Here is a 12593-nt window from a genome sequence, read left to right on the forward strand (position 1 = left end):
GAACAATCACACACACACACACACACACACCTCCACTCCTTCTCCATACACACTCACACACAAACATATGTGTCCATGCAAATACATTTGTGCACACAGACACACATATCCACACAAACACACGGGTCCACGCAAACACACGTGTCCACGCAATCACACGTGTCCATACACACACACACGTGTCCACACCGGTATAAAGAGGAACAAGGTTTGTCATCATGCTCAAAACTCAGAGCACAGCAGTGCAATACTGAGATACCGGCAAGGCATATACCTAGATGCATGCACCGGGCCTCATGTGGCATCTTCACACCACAACCATGTTTCAATTCCATGTAAAGCTGCCCTACACGCACCTCCCTGGTGGAAGCACATCCAACGACTTGTGTGGAAATGATTATTCGTGGTTATACCGTATTTTCAGGGGTGTGTGTTAGCCGCACCGGGGTCTAAGCCGCACCCTCCTTCTCGGATCCAAATTTTTTAATATTGTCCACATTCAGTGTATAAGGCGTAGGCGTATTGGCACGTCCAAGACATAACCAGTGGTTAAAAAGTGGAGAAGCACGACTGAAGGTCTACCAAGGTTGCCACCTAGAATAATGAATCGCTCATCACAAGTCAAGCAGTACTTACTTGTTGCTCACTGCCAAAACTGGCCACGTGCATCTCCCCGGGAGAGGGGAGAGAGACTCAAAAGGAATCTTGGAAAGATGACTCAATTGGCTATTGAACCGCCCAACGGCCGACACCCCCTGAAATCCCCAAACCTCTGGGTGGACTTGAAAATGATCTCACTTATAGGCTCACCACACCTCAGTAAGTGGGTGAGGACAAGGTGCAGAAAATGGATTGACAGCATCAGGGTATCCGTCCCGGGATCCAACTACAGTTACCCCTGCCCCCAGTGAAGGTAATACTTGCTACTAGTGTGGGTGGCTAAATCAGGGTGGATCTGATATAAGCTTCACTAGCACCATTGATTACACAAGAGTTAATCTAGCCAGAAGCAGTCCATGGTTAACAGGTATGTATACTTCACTTGCGCTGGTTAGCTTTGTGCTTTGCCCGCTGCTTCTAGCAGTTTGAGCACTCTCAGCGCTAGTACATCGAGCTGTCCTAATGTCTGTAGTTCTCGTAGCCATGGCTGACAGATCAATCCTATTTTAAGCTCGGATTTGCACTGATTAGACCTCATTGGCCGAAACAGTCTGGCTGTCTGCATCATTGAGTATTTCGCTCCTCGATTTCGATCTTGTGGAGCACTCTCAATAGGACGCACTTGCGCTGGTTAGCTATGCTTTGCCCGCTGCTACTAGCAGTGTGAGCACTCTCATCGCTAGTACATCGAGCTGTCCTTATGTCTGTGGTTCTCGTAGCCATGGCTGACAGTTCAATCCTATTTTAAGCTCGGAGTTGCACTGATGAGGCCTCACTGGCCGAAACAGTCTGGCTGTCTGCATCATTGAGTATTTCGCTCCTCGATTTCGATCTTGTGGAGCACTCTCAATAGGACGCACTTGTGCTGGTTAGCTTTATGCTTTGCCCGCTGCTACTAGCAGTGTGAGCACTCTCATCGCTAGTACATCGAGCTGTCCTAATGTCTGTGGTTCTCGTAGCCATGGCTGACAGTTCAATCCTATTTTAAGCTTGGAGTTGCACTGATGAGGCCTCACTGGCCGAAACAGTCTCGCTGTCTGCATCATTGGGTATGTATACTTCACATAGAAAGTATATGGACTCTGGAACCAACACAGGTGGCAGGTACAACATTACACCTTCAAGCAGCCGAGCCCGTTGGCAACCAGACCAAACACAATCAGGCATACGTGTACCCACTAACCGAAGTAGCTGGCAGAAGTAGTAGCTATATCACCTACAACAGTTACACGCTCCAGGTGAGTGCAGGCGGTAGATAAACGCAGCAGTAGCCAAGCGTGTTGAGCTTTCATGTTCTGGTCATCCTTTGAAGGATGAGTAAAAACTCGAAATTGCACAATGTCGGAATTAGCAAGGGCATTGGAAGGGTGTGGAAATCCAAGACAGAGGAAGAAGGAAGCCTTTTTCCCGTATGTCACGTGATTGTCGCCTTGGAGTCGACCAATGACAGATCAAACAGCGCGGGCTGGAAAGCGCGGTCCTGCCTGCTCAAAGGTGATGGAACTGGATCCACTGCCCGTCGTCAAGTGACGACGGGCAGGAACGGATTCCACTGCCCGTCGTCACTTGACGACGGGCAGTAGACACTGGACTGACTCTCTACTTCATGGCCTTTCATTGGTTACTAATAAAATAACTAATAAAATAACTAAAGCAGAAGAGCGACTGTTTGCAACCACAACTGTCATCATGGCGCTCCAACATTTGATCTGGAACTGGGAGAAAAGAAGCCCCTTTGTTGAACGATATCGGCGATGTGAATGAGCTCCTCCGAAAAGTTGAGGAAGAGACTGAAACTTTTATTGCGGAGTCGCTCGCGAAGGAGATCTTGGACGAGCCGGCCGGATGAGCCTCAACCAAAGCGCGTAATGCTCACCAACCTGCAGGACCCGCGCAATTCGCCGAGGTTTCCGATCAAGACGTGGGAAAAATCCGTAGGAACAGAACAGCCAGAATGCCCGACGCCCTGTCGACAATGTCAATGGCACCACGAGAAAAAAAGCACAATGGGCTACTACAAAAAACTGTAGATCTACCAGAAAACAATCACAAAACACAATGCAGGTAGACCCAGGTGCTTGAAGTCCGTACACTTTTACAGTGTGTGTTTGCCGAGCTGAAACTCACACTAGCAATGATCACTTGCCAGAATCCTGCTTGTGGATGGAAGGTATCTTGTCCAAGTTTGTTCTGAGGCCAGGCTCGATTGAACCAGGCCATCTTTCGATCCGATCTGTTTCTCTGGAGTTCGCTCATTTTTCATATCAAATTTTGGTGTCGCAGAGGGTACTCTAAGTCCGTACTGATCAGAGGTGACTCGAAATACACACATATTTCTGCTAATTGCTAACTTGCAATCCCTCGGTTACGACGAAAGCACCGAAGGGATATGTTTGGCATGTGCCTCCACCAGTATTTCTTGCAAAAGCGTAGTTTGTTGCCGAAATGCAAGCTGTGTTTAGTCGGCTCAGAGAAGAAGCAGCTGCGCTGTGAAAACCGCGGGAAAACAGTGGTGGAGATGCCAGGAGTGTCAACCTTTCTGCAAGGATTGGTGGTTCTCTGTAAATTCTTCTCCTCTGGCCATTGTCAGCTCTAAGCTGGCTCTTGATGATTGAGTGAAGGTCTGTTTGACGCTGTGTCCGTTCGAAATCGGTCTTGGCAAAGTTGATTTTTGCATGAAATGTAACCCAATTTGTATTTCGTATGGACACTCGAAAACCCACTCGCGTGGTATGGACTTCTGCTTATCGCAGATCCCTGAAAATTGGTACGTGAGGAGAACATACCACACTGACCCCTCCATAAAATATTTGAGTTGAATACAATAACAGAACATGAAATTATGGGCGTACGAACTTAGGATACCATGCACGGACTTCGAGCACCTGGGTCTACTAGGTGTGTCTGTCATGTATCTCTTTATTTGGCTTGGGTGCACACGGGAAACACGTTCCAGTCACTCATACTCGGCCAGTACCGCTGTTCATCCAGCCCTTGCCGCTATCGCGGCGCGGGCTGGATTCCGCGGTACTGCCCTCGTACTCGTGCAGGAACCTGTACTTCCGACATGGCAAAAAGGGAGAAAATTGAACACCAGGAAAGATACCCCGACTGCAAATACCAGCCACAGAAAAAGCCAGTCAAGCTTGAGCCAATCCCTGAGTTTGTCTCGAAGACCATGGCTCAATCCAGACATGGATCACTCTAGGTCACTCTACAAGACTCTAAGTAGCTAGATCATTCTAAATGACTCCAAGTAGCTATATCATTCTATAGTCCGTGAGGTGGTGGTTTTAAATCTAAACCTATTTTCAACAACTTCTTTCATTGTTTTGGTGATCAAGCTGGTACATAACTGTACAAGATTCAAGAAGGTGACCGCTGCAAACGTTGTTCCTCGGAGTTCGCGTTATCTGCCGACTGCACTGACATTTGACCGGTCCAAGTCGAAACGGTGTGAGTGAAGTCATTGCACTGTCAGCTGTGGCTACAGCTGCAGTGTTGAATGCACCGGCACATCAATTGCTCGACTTCCTGTAGAGATTTTTCATGTGGGTAGTGCCTTTGCTGTTTGGGTTATGCAGAGCTCACTGACTTGTCAGTTTGAGCACCCTGGCAAGGTATGTCCGGACCTGGTATAAATCGGGTTACGGAAATTTTTCATTGCTATCAAGTTCGGCCTCATTCTCTCTGTGCTGCGCTGATGAGCCCACAAAGGACGAAACAGTGCTGTCTGTAGATTAAGATTCAAAAAATATTTTTTAGTATTTTCACGATCGCCATTTGAATTTAGGAGTCAGCACCGTCTTCTATCAGCTTTCACAAGCATCTACTTTTCTCAAAAAGTCTTGAAAGTCACACAACTGGCTCAGCCAGGTCATGACCTTGAGAATGAATCCGTGTCCATGTCATTTTTGACCCATTGTGAGAGTAAGGCCTCGTTTACCCGACAACGATTGAAAAACGTTTTTCAATCATTTTCGAAATGTTTTTCCTGTTTACACGAAAACAATAAGCGTGTACACTGCAACAGGTTTTTGGGCGCGCAATGGTCACGTGCAATAAGTTGGCCTGGCGCAGGCTGGCGGCAGCATGTTTTGAGTACAAGTCTTGTGGTAGTAAAACGTTTTTGCCGTTTACAAGAGAACGAAACGGAACGAAAACGATTGAAAAACACTTTGAAGACCGTTTTTCGACGTCGTGTAAACGCTCTTATCAAAATCTGTAGAAGCGTATTCTTTTGAAAACTTTTTTTGACAAAAACGTGTTTTAATCGTCGTGTAAACGAGATCTAAATGGCATTGCAATTCAAAGAAACTCTTTGGCCACAAGCCAGGATCCATGCTGAGCCTCAACATTTACCACGCTTTCAACATGTCCTCCGTGACTCCATATTGAGGAAGAACTTGTTTGTTATAAGGCAGATGTACCTACGTGAATAAGTTAGTCCATTTTTCATGCTTTCGCGCGGAATATTTGTTCGAGTTCACAGCGAGTTTCCCTCCAGGCAGCTCATACGGTAAGACAGCAAACTCCCCGGGCGATCGCCAGGAGTGCTAATCATTTGAAACTGACTGTAGATCACGCTACGAAGGCACTCTACATCTAGATACTGTATAGCAGGAAATTTTCGGACGGAAATGTTTTCGGACAAAGCCGAATTTCGACCTTTCGTACGGATTTTATTTTCGTACAGTGCTGCATGCTAAATGCATGTGTTTGCAAGCAGTACCCCCATGTACACTGTATAGTGTACATAATTTCACAGAAACAAATTTTAGTACGGAATTAATTTTAGTAAGAGGCCGTGTACGAAATCGTCCGAAAATAAATTCCGTCCGAAAATTTCCTGCTATACAGTATGCATCCCTCAACTATTGAATCTAATTTTTTTACTGAAATAGACATTGAAGGCAAGTAGTCACTTTGTCATCCCACTGGGACACAACAGGGAAGCTGTGACTCATAATAATAGTTACTCTTGTTCATTGATATTCCAGTTACAAGGTCATATACTGGTGTTTTGAATGATATCGCTTGTTTGATACCATTTCTAGATATTCGTGTGATTTGAATTTTTCTTTCAAAATGAAAGACAGCTCTGTTTTAAAGATGAACAGGGCTGAAAGTTTGCAGATTTTCAACACGGTCAAGACATGAAAGCAATCTTGCTCTTTTACGAATACGCTTCAGGTGCTTTTGGACTGATTCCTTTCCAGCAGCCAATATCTGTGTTGTTGTTTATTGCTATTAGTGCTGTTATTAGATTAGATTAGCTTTCAGTGTTAATATCAGCATTTTAGCACATCAGAATATCAATGGGTTAGTACATGAACGGAAGAGAACGAATAGAAATCATTAACTGATAAGTTACAGAGTAAGCTGCCGGAAACGGAGACAAAAAGCACCATCGGTCAATTGAACTGATCCTAAATTCACGCGCACCACCGTAACAGTTACGTACGGGGGAAAGTTTCTCACTGCCTCGCGCTTGTTTGCTCTGTGGTATGACCTTACAACTGGATATCACATCTTTCCGAGATTCCTTTCGAGTCTCTCTCCTCCCCCGGGGAGACCGACGTGACCAGTTTTGGTAGTGAGCAACAAGTACAAGTACATATGACTGATGACATTGTGTGCACTCCGTTTTGAAGTACGGCTAACACCCCCGGAAAATACTGTACGTTTGCCGGTGTGGGCTCCTGCGCACTAGGGCAGGTGGTGATTGTACTGAGCCCCCATGGCAAGGGACCCACTGCCGGTACTGAAGAGAATCACGCCGGCACACTACAAGGGGCCGCCCTACCCACCAGACACAATGCTTTGCTATGTTAAGGCTGGATCCAATTTGACCCACAAGTCAAAATGCACTGACGTTCGACACGATCACACTAAGTCCTTTCAAGAGCACAGGCTTTTCTAGTTGTCCCAACATTAATGTTGAACAACTATGGCTCCGCAGACCAATGTGTGTACCATGCATTTGGTCTATCTTGGGGCAGGCCATGGCACGAAGATAAATTTGGTGTAGAGAATGCAACTGTGCGTGTCGGTCTTCGACCACTTTGTGGTGGGTCTCATCTCACCTGCCATCCCATCAGGCACTGAATGTTTCTACAAAGCCAGATACATGTAGCACACTAAGGATATTTGAGTGCCGCTAATGGCCCAGTTACTGTTTCATTTTCTTACTACATGTAAGCTAAGACAATGTCTAAATTCGGCCATATGAACCCTTAAGTCAGAATTCGGCTCAAAGTAGTACAGTCCGTATCGCCTATAAGGTTGGCGGCTATAGTAATATACCGGATATAGTGATCAATTTCTCTAATTCATTTTCATTTGCCATAACTAAGTATACACAGTTATCGCGTATAGTAATAATCGTCTATAGTAATATATCGCTTATAGTGATCAAATTCATATTTCAAAAGAGGTTGGCGGCTATAGTAATATACCGGATATAGTGATCAATTTCTCTAATTCATTTTCATTTGCCATAACTAAGTATACACAGTTATCGCGTATAGTAATAATCGTCTATAGTAATATATCGCTTATAGTGATCAAATTCATATTTCAAAAGACGTTTATTACACTATTTTTGCATCGGTTATAGTGATTGATGTGAAATCAAGCGATGTCAGAGGAGAACAGGGTGTTACTTCTTCGTGAAGAACTTGTCCAGTGAGTGTTGTTTCGTGAGTTTCGCTTGTACAAGTTGCCAAAATATGCCTCCATCATGAGGAAATCCTGATTTTGTGTGTCAGGAGCTACAGCCTGCTACATGACATTGTACATTTATGTAGTGCGTATGTACACGGCGCGCTGAGTCGTTTGACACCCCACTCGCATACATTGCATGCAGTATCGGTCATAGTAATATATCGCTTATAGTGATAAAATGCTCAAAATCAAACACCAACGCTATAGGCGATACTGACTGTACTTGGAGTCACCGTTCACAGTATACATGTCCATGTACGATTACATGCACACTGTAGAGGCACGAAAACATCGATTTATGGCGAATTCAATGCGTTATTTGTAAATTCAGGCAAGATATCGGCAATTTCTTCAAAAACCATTTTTGTCAGTGCCTTTTGGTGCAGACCGATTTCGAAAACGCCTAAATTCGTAGTCACCTTTCATAGTATTATGTTTACCATAGCTCAGTGGTTAGAGCATCGCTGGCTACAAGCGAGGGTCCCTGGTTCGAGTCCTGGTGGTGACAGTCAATTTTTTCTTCAGACTTTTCCCGTTTGTCTCTTTCCCTCAAACCAGTTAATATTTTATGACTTGGGGCTCCCCGCGTGCTAGTTTGTACGTGAAGTGTGTGGGTTACAGTGAGGGCTGCGTCCCACCCGCCTGTGTGGATTCACAGGAAGTGTGAGTTACGAAGTCTGAAGAAAACGTTGAACGGTCTCTGCTTGGATGACGACTACACCATAGCTCAGTGGTTAGAGCATCGCTGGCTACAAGCGAGGGTCCCTGGTTCGAGTCCTGGTGGTGACAGTCAATTTTTTCTTCAGACTTTTCCCGTTTGTCTCTTTCCCTCAAACCAGTTAATATTTTATGACTTGGGGCTCCCCGCGTGCTAGTTTGTACGTGAAGTGTGTGGGTTACAGTGAGGGCTGCGTCCCACCCGCCTGTGTGGATTCACAGGAAGTGTGAGCAAGCGAGGGTCCCTGGTTCGAGTCCTGGTGGTGACAGTCAATTTTTTCTTCAGACTTTTCCCGTTTGTCTCTTTCCCTCAAACCAGTTAATATTTTATAATTAACATAAAGGTTTTGGTGAATTTTCGACCCGCCAACTAACTTGGGAAATGCCTAGCACACAAGGTACTCTTGCAAATTAAGTACGGCAATTCGAAAAACTATACAAAGGTGCGAAATTAATTTTGATAACTTATGATAAGGCTTGTTTGGTTGAAAACATGTTGTTTGGTTGACAGCATATTGCAAGGCTGAGGACGCTCTGACGCTCTGCGTATAATACCCATACGGCTCAAATGGACATTGGCGGCAAGACCGGGGCACTACCAACCGTGGAGGCTGTAGTAAGGAGCACTGTTTCCGAACACAGTGCGTCCTCCGCATTGTAACATTCTGTCAACCAAACAAAGGTCCTGATTTTTTCATGGAAAATTTACTCACCGGGACCACAATGCGTATGGCTTGGAGCTCCTCGCATGGCACCTGCCTGGCTGACATCCGCCCCCAGCCGATAAGCATAAACCATCCATCCCTTCATCCAGCTAGTTATCGATGATAACATCACTTTTGCGCAGAATCGGACCAACCGCCTTCGCGCTTGTTCAGAATGGTCCACTTGCCGAATGCTCAGTGCCGAAGACTGGTGCGGATAGGAATGCCGAGGGCTGACTCATAGGTACTTGTAGTAGTTGCAAGGAACAAACAAGAGAAGAAACGATCACACCAAGTGTTACTAACGGGATGCGCTAGTCACGGAACTAATAACCAACACCATCCAGAACTTCAGAAGAGAAATTTCGTCGAGGCCGAGCAGCCTGTTTGCCAAGTGGTGTACGAATTATGCACGCACGCACGCACGCATACCACTGGATAGGAAGACGAAAAAGATCAGCCTTTCCAAGTAGGACCTCACCTTACTGTTTCGGAACGATTCAGAACATCTTCAGCAGCACTCTGCTCAACATGGTGGCTACGGATATCCAAAAGCACCGACTTCACCACCCGATAACTTCCCATCAATTATTTTCTTTTAGCGGTTGCTGGGAGGAAATGGCAATTGAACGAGTTGGCGACCACCGATCTAACTCAAACGTTCACAAGATATTCTTGATGGCGACTAAAAGTGAGCCATGAAATGCTTGTCTCCAGGAAAATTACTTCTGCATAGGAACTTCTGAAAATTGAGGAGGAATAGCAGCACAACCTCCCTCCGCCGCATCACAAACCAAAACTGAGCAAGAAGAACGTCGAGAATCACTCATCAGCCCCAGGCCCTTCGCGCCATTGACGACGCGGCTGCGTGCGTCCGATAGCGCGAACCGGGTGAACCGGTAGTCTAAACACGGGTACGGTAGACACTAGACAGCTTTAGAAGCCGACCAGCATGGGTACGGTAGACGCTAGACAGCGTTAGCGGCCGACTTACATGGGTACGGTAGACGCTAGACAGCGCTAGCGGCCGACTCGCACTTGGTGCATTATTCATAGCACTGTAAAGGTGATACTGTAACTACTAGTTTCGAGAACCTTTCCGGGAAGTACTTCGCTGATTGGTCGGAAGAAGTTTGACGGTTAGCATGGCGGGCCCTGGCGAGTTGTCTCCTACGACTTCGGCGGGTCAAAATCAGGATCTGCCGTTGCCCGACGCAAGTAACTTTTTTAGTTCTAGTCTACACTATGTACACGTATATATCAGGGAGTTGTACCGGTATTTTACGACTCCCTTGTCTACACGTAGTCTACTGTCGTGGCCGTGGACATATGGAAATCCGGTCGCACGTCTAGTGGCCCCAGGGCGCTGGCCATGCAGCCGTCGATAAGCTGTACATACATGTACATGCATTTATGCGCTGCACAAGCGCGCTGGTCGTATCGGATCAGCAAGTGCACCACTGCACGCAGCGTTCTGAACGCGCTGAGGGCGACGGCCCCGGTCAATGGACTGGATTTCCATGTCCGCTACAGTAGTACTAGTAGTAGTACTCTAGTACTAAGTAGTAGTAGCGGCAAAAGCCTAATATTATAGTAATAACTCTCTTCCTCTTTGATTACACCTAGTGCCTCCACCGTCATCAACGGCGCATGTCCAGCAAAGGACCAGCCACGATGCTTTGGCCCTTTGCTTTTCGGTTCTTGTGTCCGTGTGAAAGAGTCAAAAGAAGTCTTGAGGCTTCCTTCAGCTTCATAGTAGATGTGACAGAGGGGGGCATGGCCGGGCAGGGCACATGTTGATCCGATGCGACTAGCGCGCTGCAGCGCATAAAATGCATGTGTGTACCGCTTATCCACGGCTGCATGGCCAGCACCCTAGCCTAGGGTTGGCCCGATTCTGCGCGTTTTTTGTGGAAAAATTGAAATGCAAAATGCGGCCAAATCTTATCAAAATGCATATCGTCTTTTTATGCTTTTCTAAAATTTTCTAAAAAATTCAATTTTTTTTAGCCAAACCGCGGAAAAAATGGGGACGCTAGACGTGTGACCGGATGTCCATGTCCATAACAGTAGTACAATGTTTAGTGCTGCTAGGAGTATGCCGTGCAAGCCACCATTGCTCTACACCGAGTGTATCCAGTCCATAGTGCTTTGTGGTAATGTACAATAATATTATTATACAATGTCATGTACAAGCTTTCCACACAGAAATTCCAGTTCGCCACACCAGCTGCTGAGTGCTGAGGCGAGAATATAGCTACCCGATAAGTCACCTTCACATTGCGAGTCTCGAGATAATTGCAAGAGCGACTGCGATGAATAGTACCTTCAAGACTAGTATTGTTATGGAAACTCCTGTCGTTCTGTGACAGGGAGGCCGGCGAAGAGGAAGGTGACCTTGACATTATACACCATACTAGTACTAGTAGCATGCCGATCTACCGTGGAAATGCGTGAAGAACGGCTCGTGGGACGTGATCTCTCCGGATCTTATGATGGAGCTGGATGAAGTAGGGGAGACGCTTCTCTAACAGTTACTGCCGAAACGAATTCAAGTCATCTTTTGGACACGCCTCAATGACATGTGACAGCTACCTCCACAAAAGAGCAGGAGTTGAGAATATTGCAGGTCAGCCAGAACACCAGATTCTTTTGGTGGTGCATGTGGAACGGGACACCTGTAACATGTTGTGTATAATGCAGGCCGTATTTCCAAAGAAAGGGACCCAGCTGAGTCCTATGGCAGTGCTGATGTTCTAACATAATAATGCACTGTCCTGCAGAGTACAGACCAATTCTCAACAAATCTCACGTTGGTAGAAAATGGAAATATTTGTATAGTTTATCAATCTGCGGACAGACCTGTTTCGTCCTTTGTGGACTCGTCAGTGTGTGGGTTATCAGATGAAGGCAGTAACTAGTAACTAACTAATTACTTGCAGTACTACTCAATGAAACCCAATGAAGCGAGCCGCACTGGGCTCTGCACACCTCTACAGCCAGTACAGGTGACCGGAGTACACTGGGATGAGAACAGGTGCAGGGCACACACTTGACTCACACAATCGGATTTCATTGAGCAGGGCTGTACATGTATCCTTGTATGGTCTACAGCCTTTTACATGAGGCATAGTATTAGTAGTGCATATGGCCAATCATAATGATTATTATTAGTATTGTCTTCCTTGAGGAGCACTCCGCTAAAATTTCAATTTATTGTCTCCACACAGTAGTCGACTTTCGCTGCTCAATACCCAACGGCAGAGCTTTCTATCACAGACGTTTTCATTGCTTCATGACTTACCAACAATCAAAATTGTGTTGATACCCTGTCCGAGAGTTGTTTCAGTACTGCATGTTGGAGAAACATTGACTTGGGCTGGTGTAAGGCTGGCAACGGCTCTCCTGAGTAATCCAGAGTAGTGTTAGGCCGGATGTGTGTGGACCAGGGAGTCGGAACATAATTATTATGTTTACAACTCTCTGCTGTAACACTGTGGACTGAAGCTGCACACATGTTGATTGTGGCATTGTGCAAGATGTAACACGAAGTAGCCGATAGCAGTGACAGTCATACTGCATTTTGGTACCGTGATTTACATGGCAGATCATAGCACATCCATCAATTTTATAGTTCGCACAGGGTCTAGTACGAACGAGGGGAATCGACGGTACCATCACTCCTACTGTCGCTAGTCATGCCATTACGAGTACAAGACAGTGTGCATGGCTAACTGCCAGGTGCCAGCCATTGGCACTTCACGGCTACAATGAAGACGTTGAAGC

This window comes from Sycon ciliatum, chromosome 6, assembly GCF_964019385.1.
Source record: "Sycon ciliatum chromosome 6, ocSycCili1.1, whole genome shotgun sequence".
In the NCBI taxonomy this organism is placed as follows: Eukaryota; Metazoa; Porifera; class Calcarea; order Leucosolenida; family Sycettidae; genus Sycon; species Sycon ciliatum.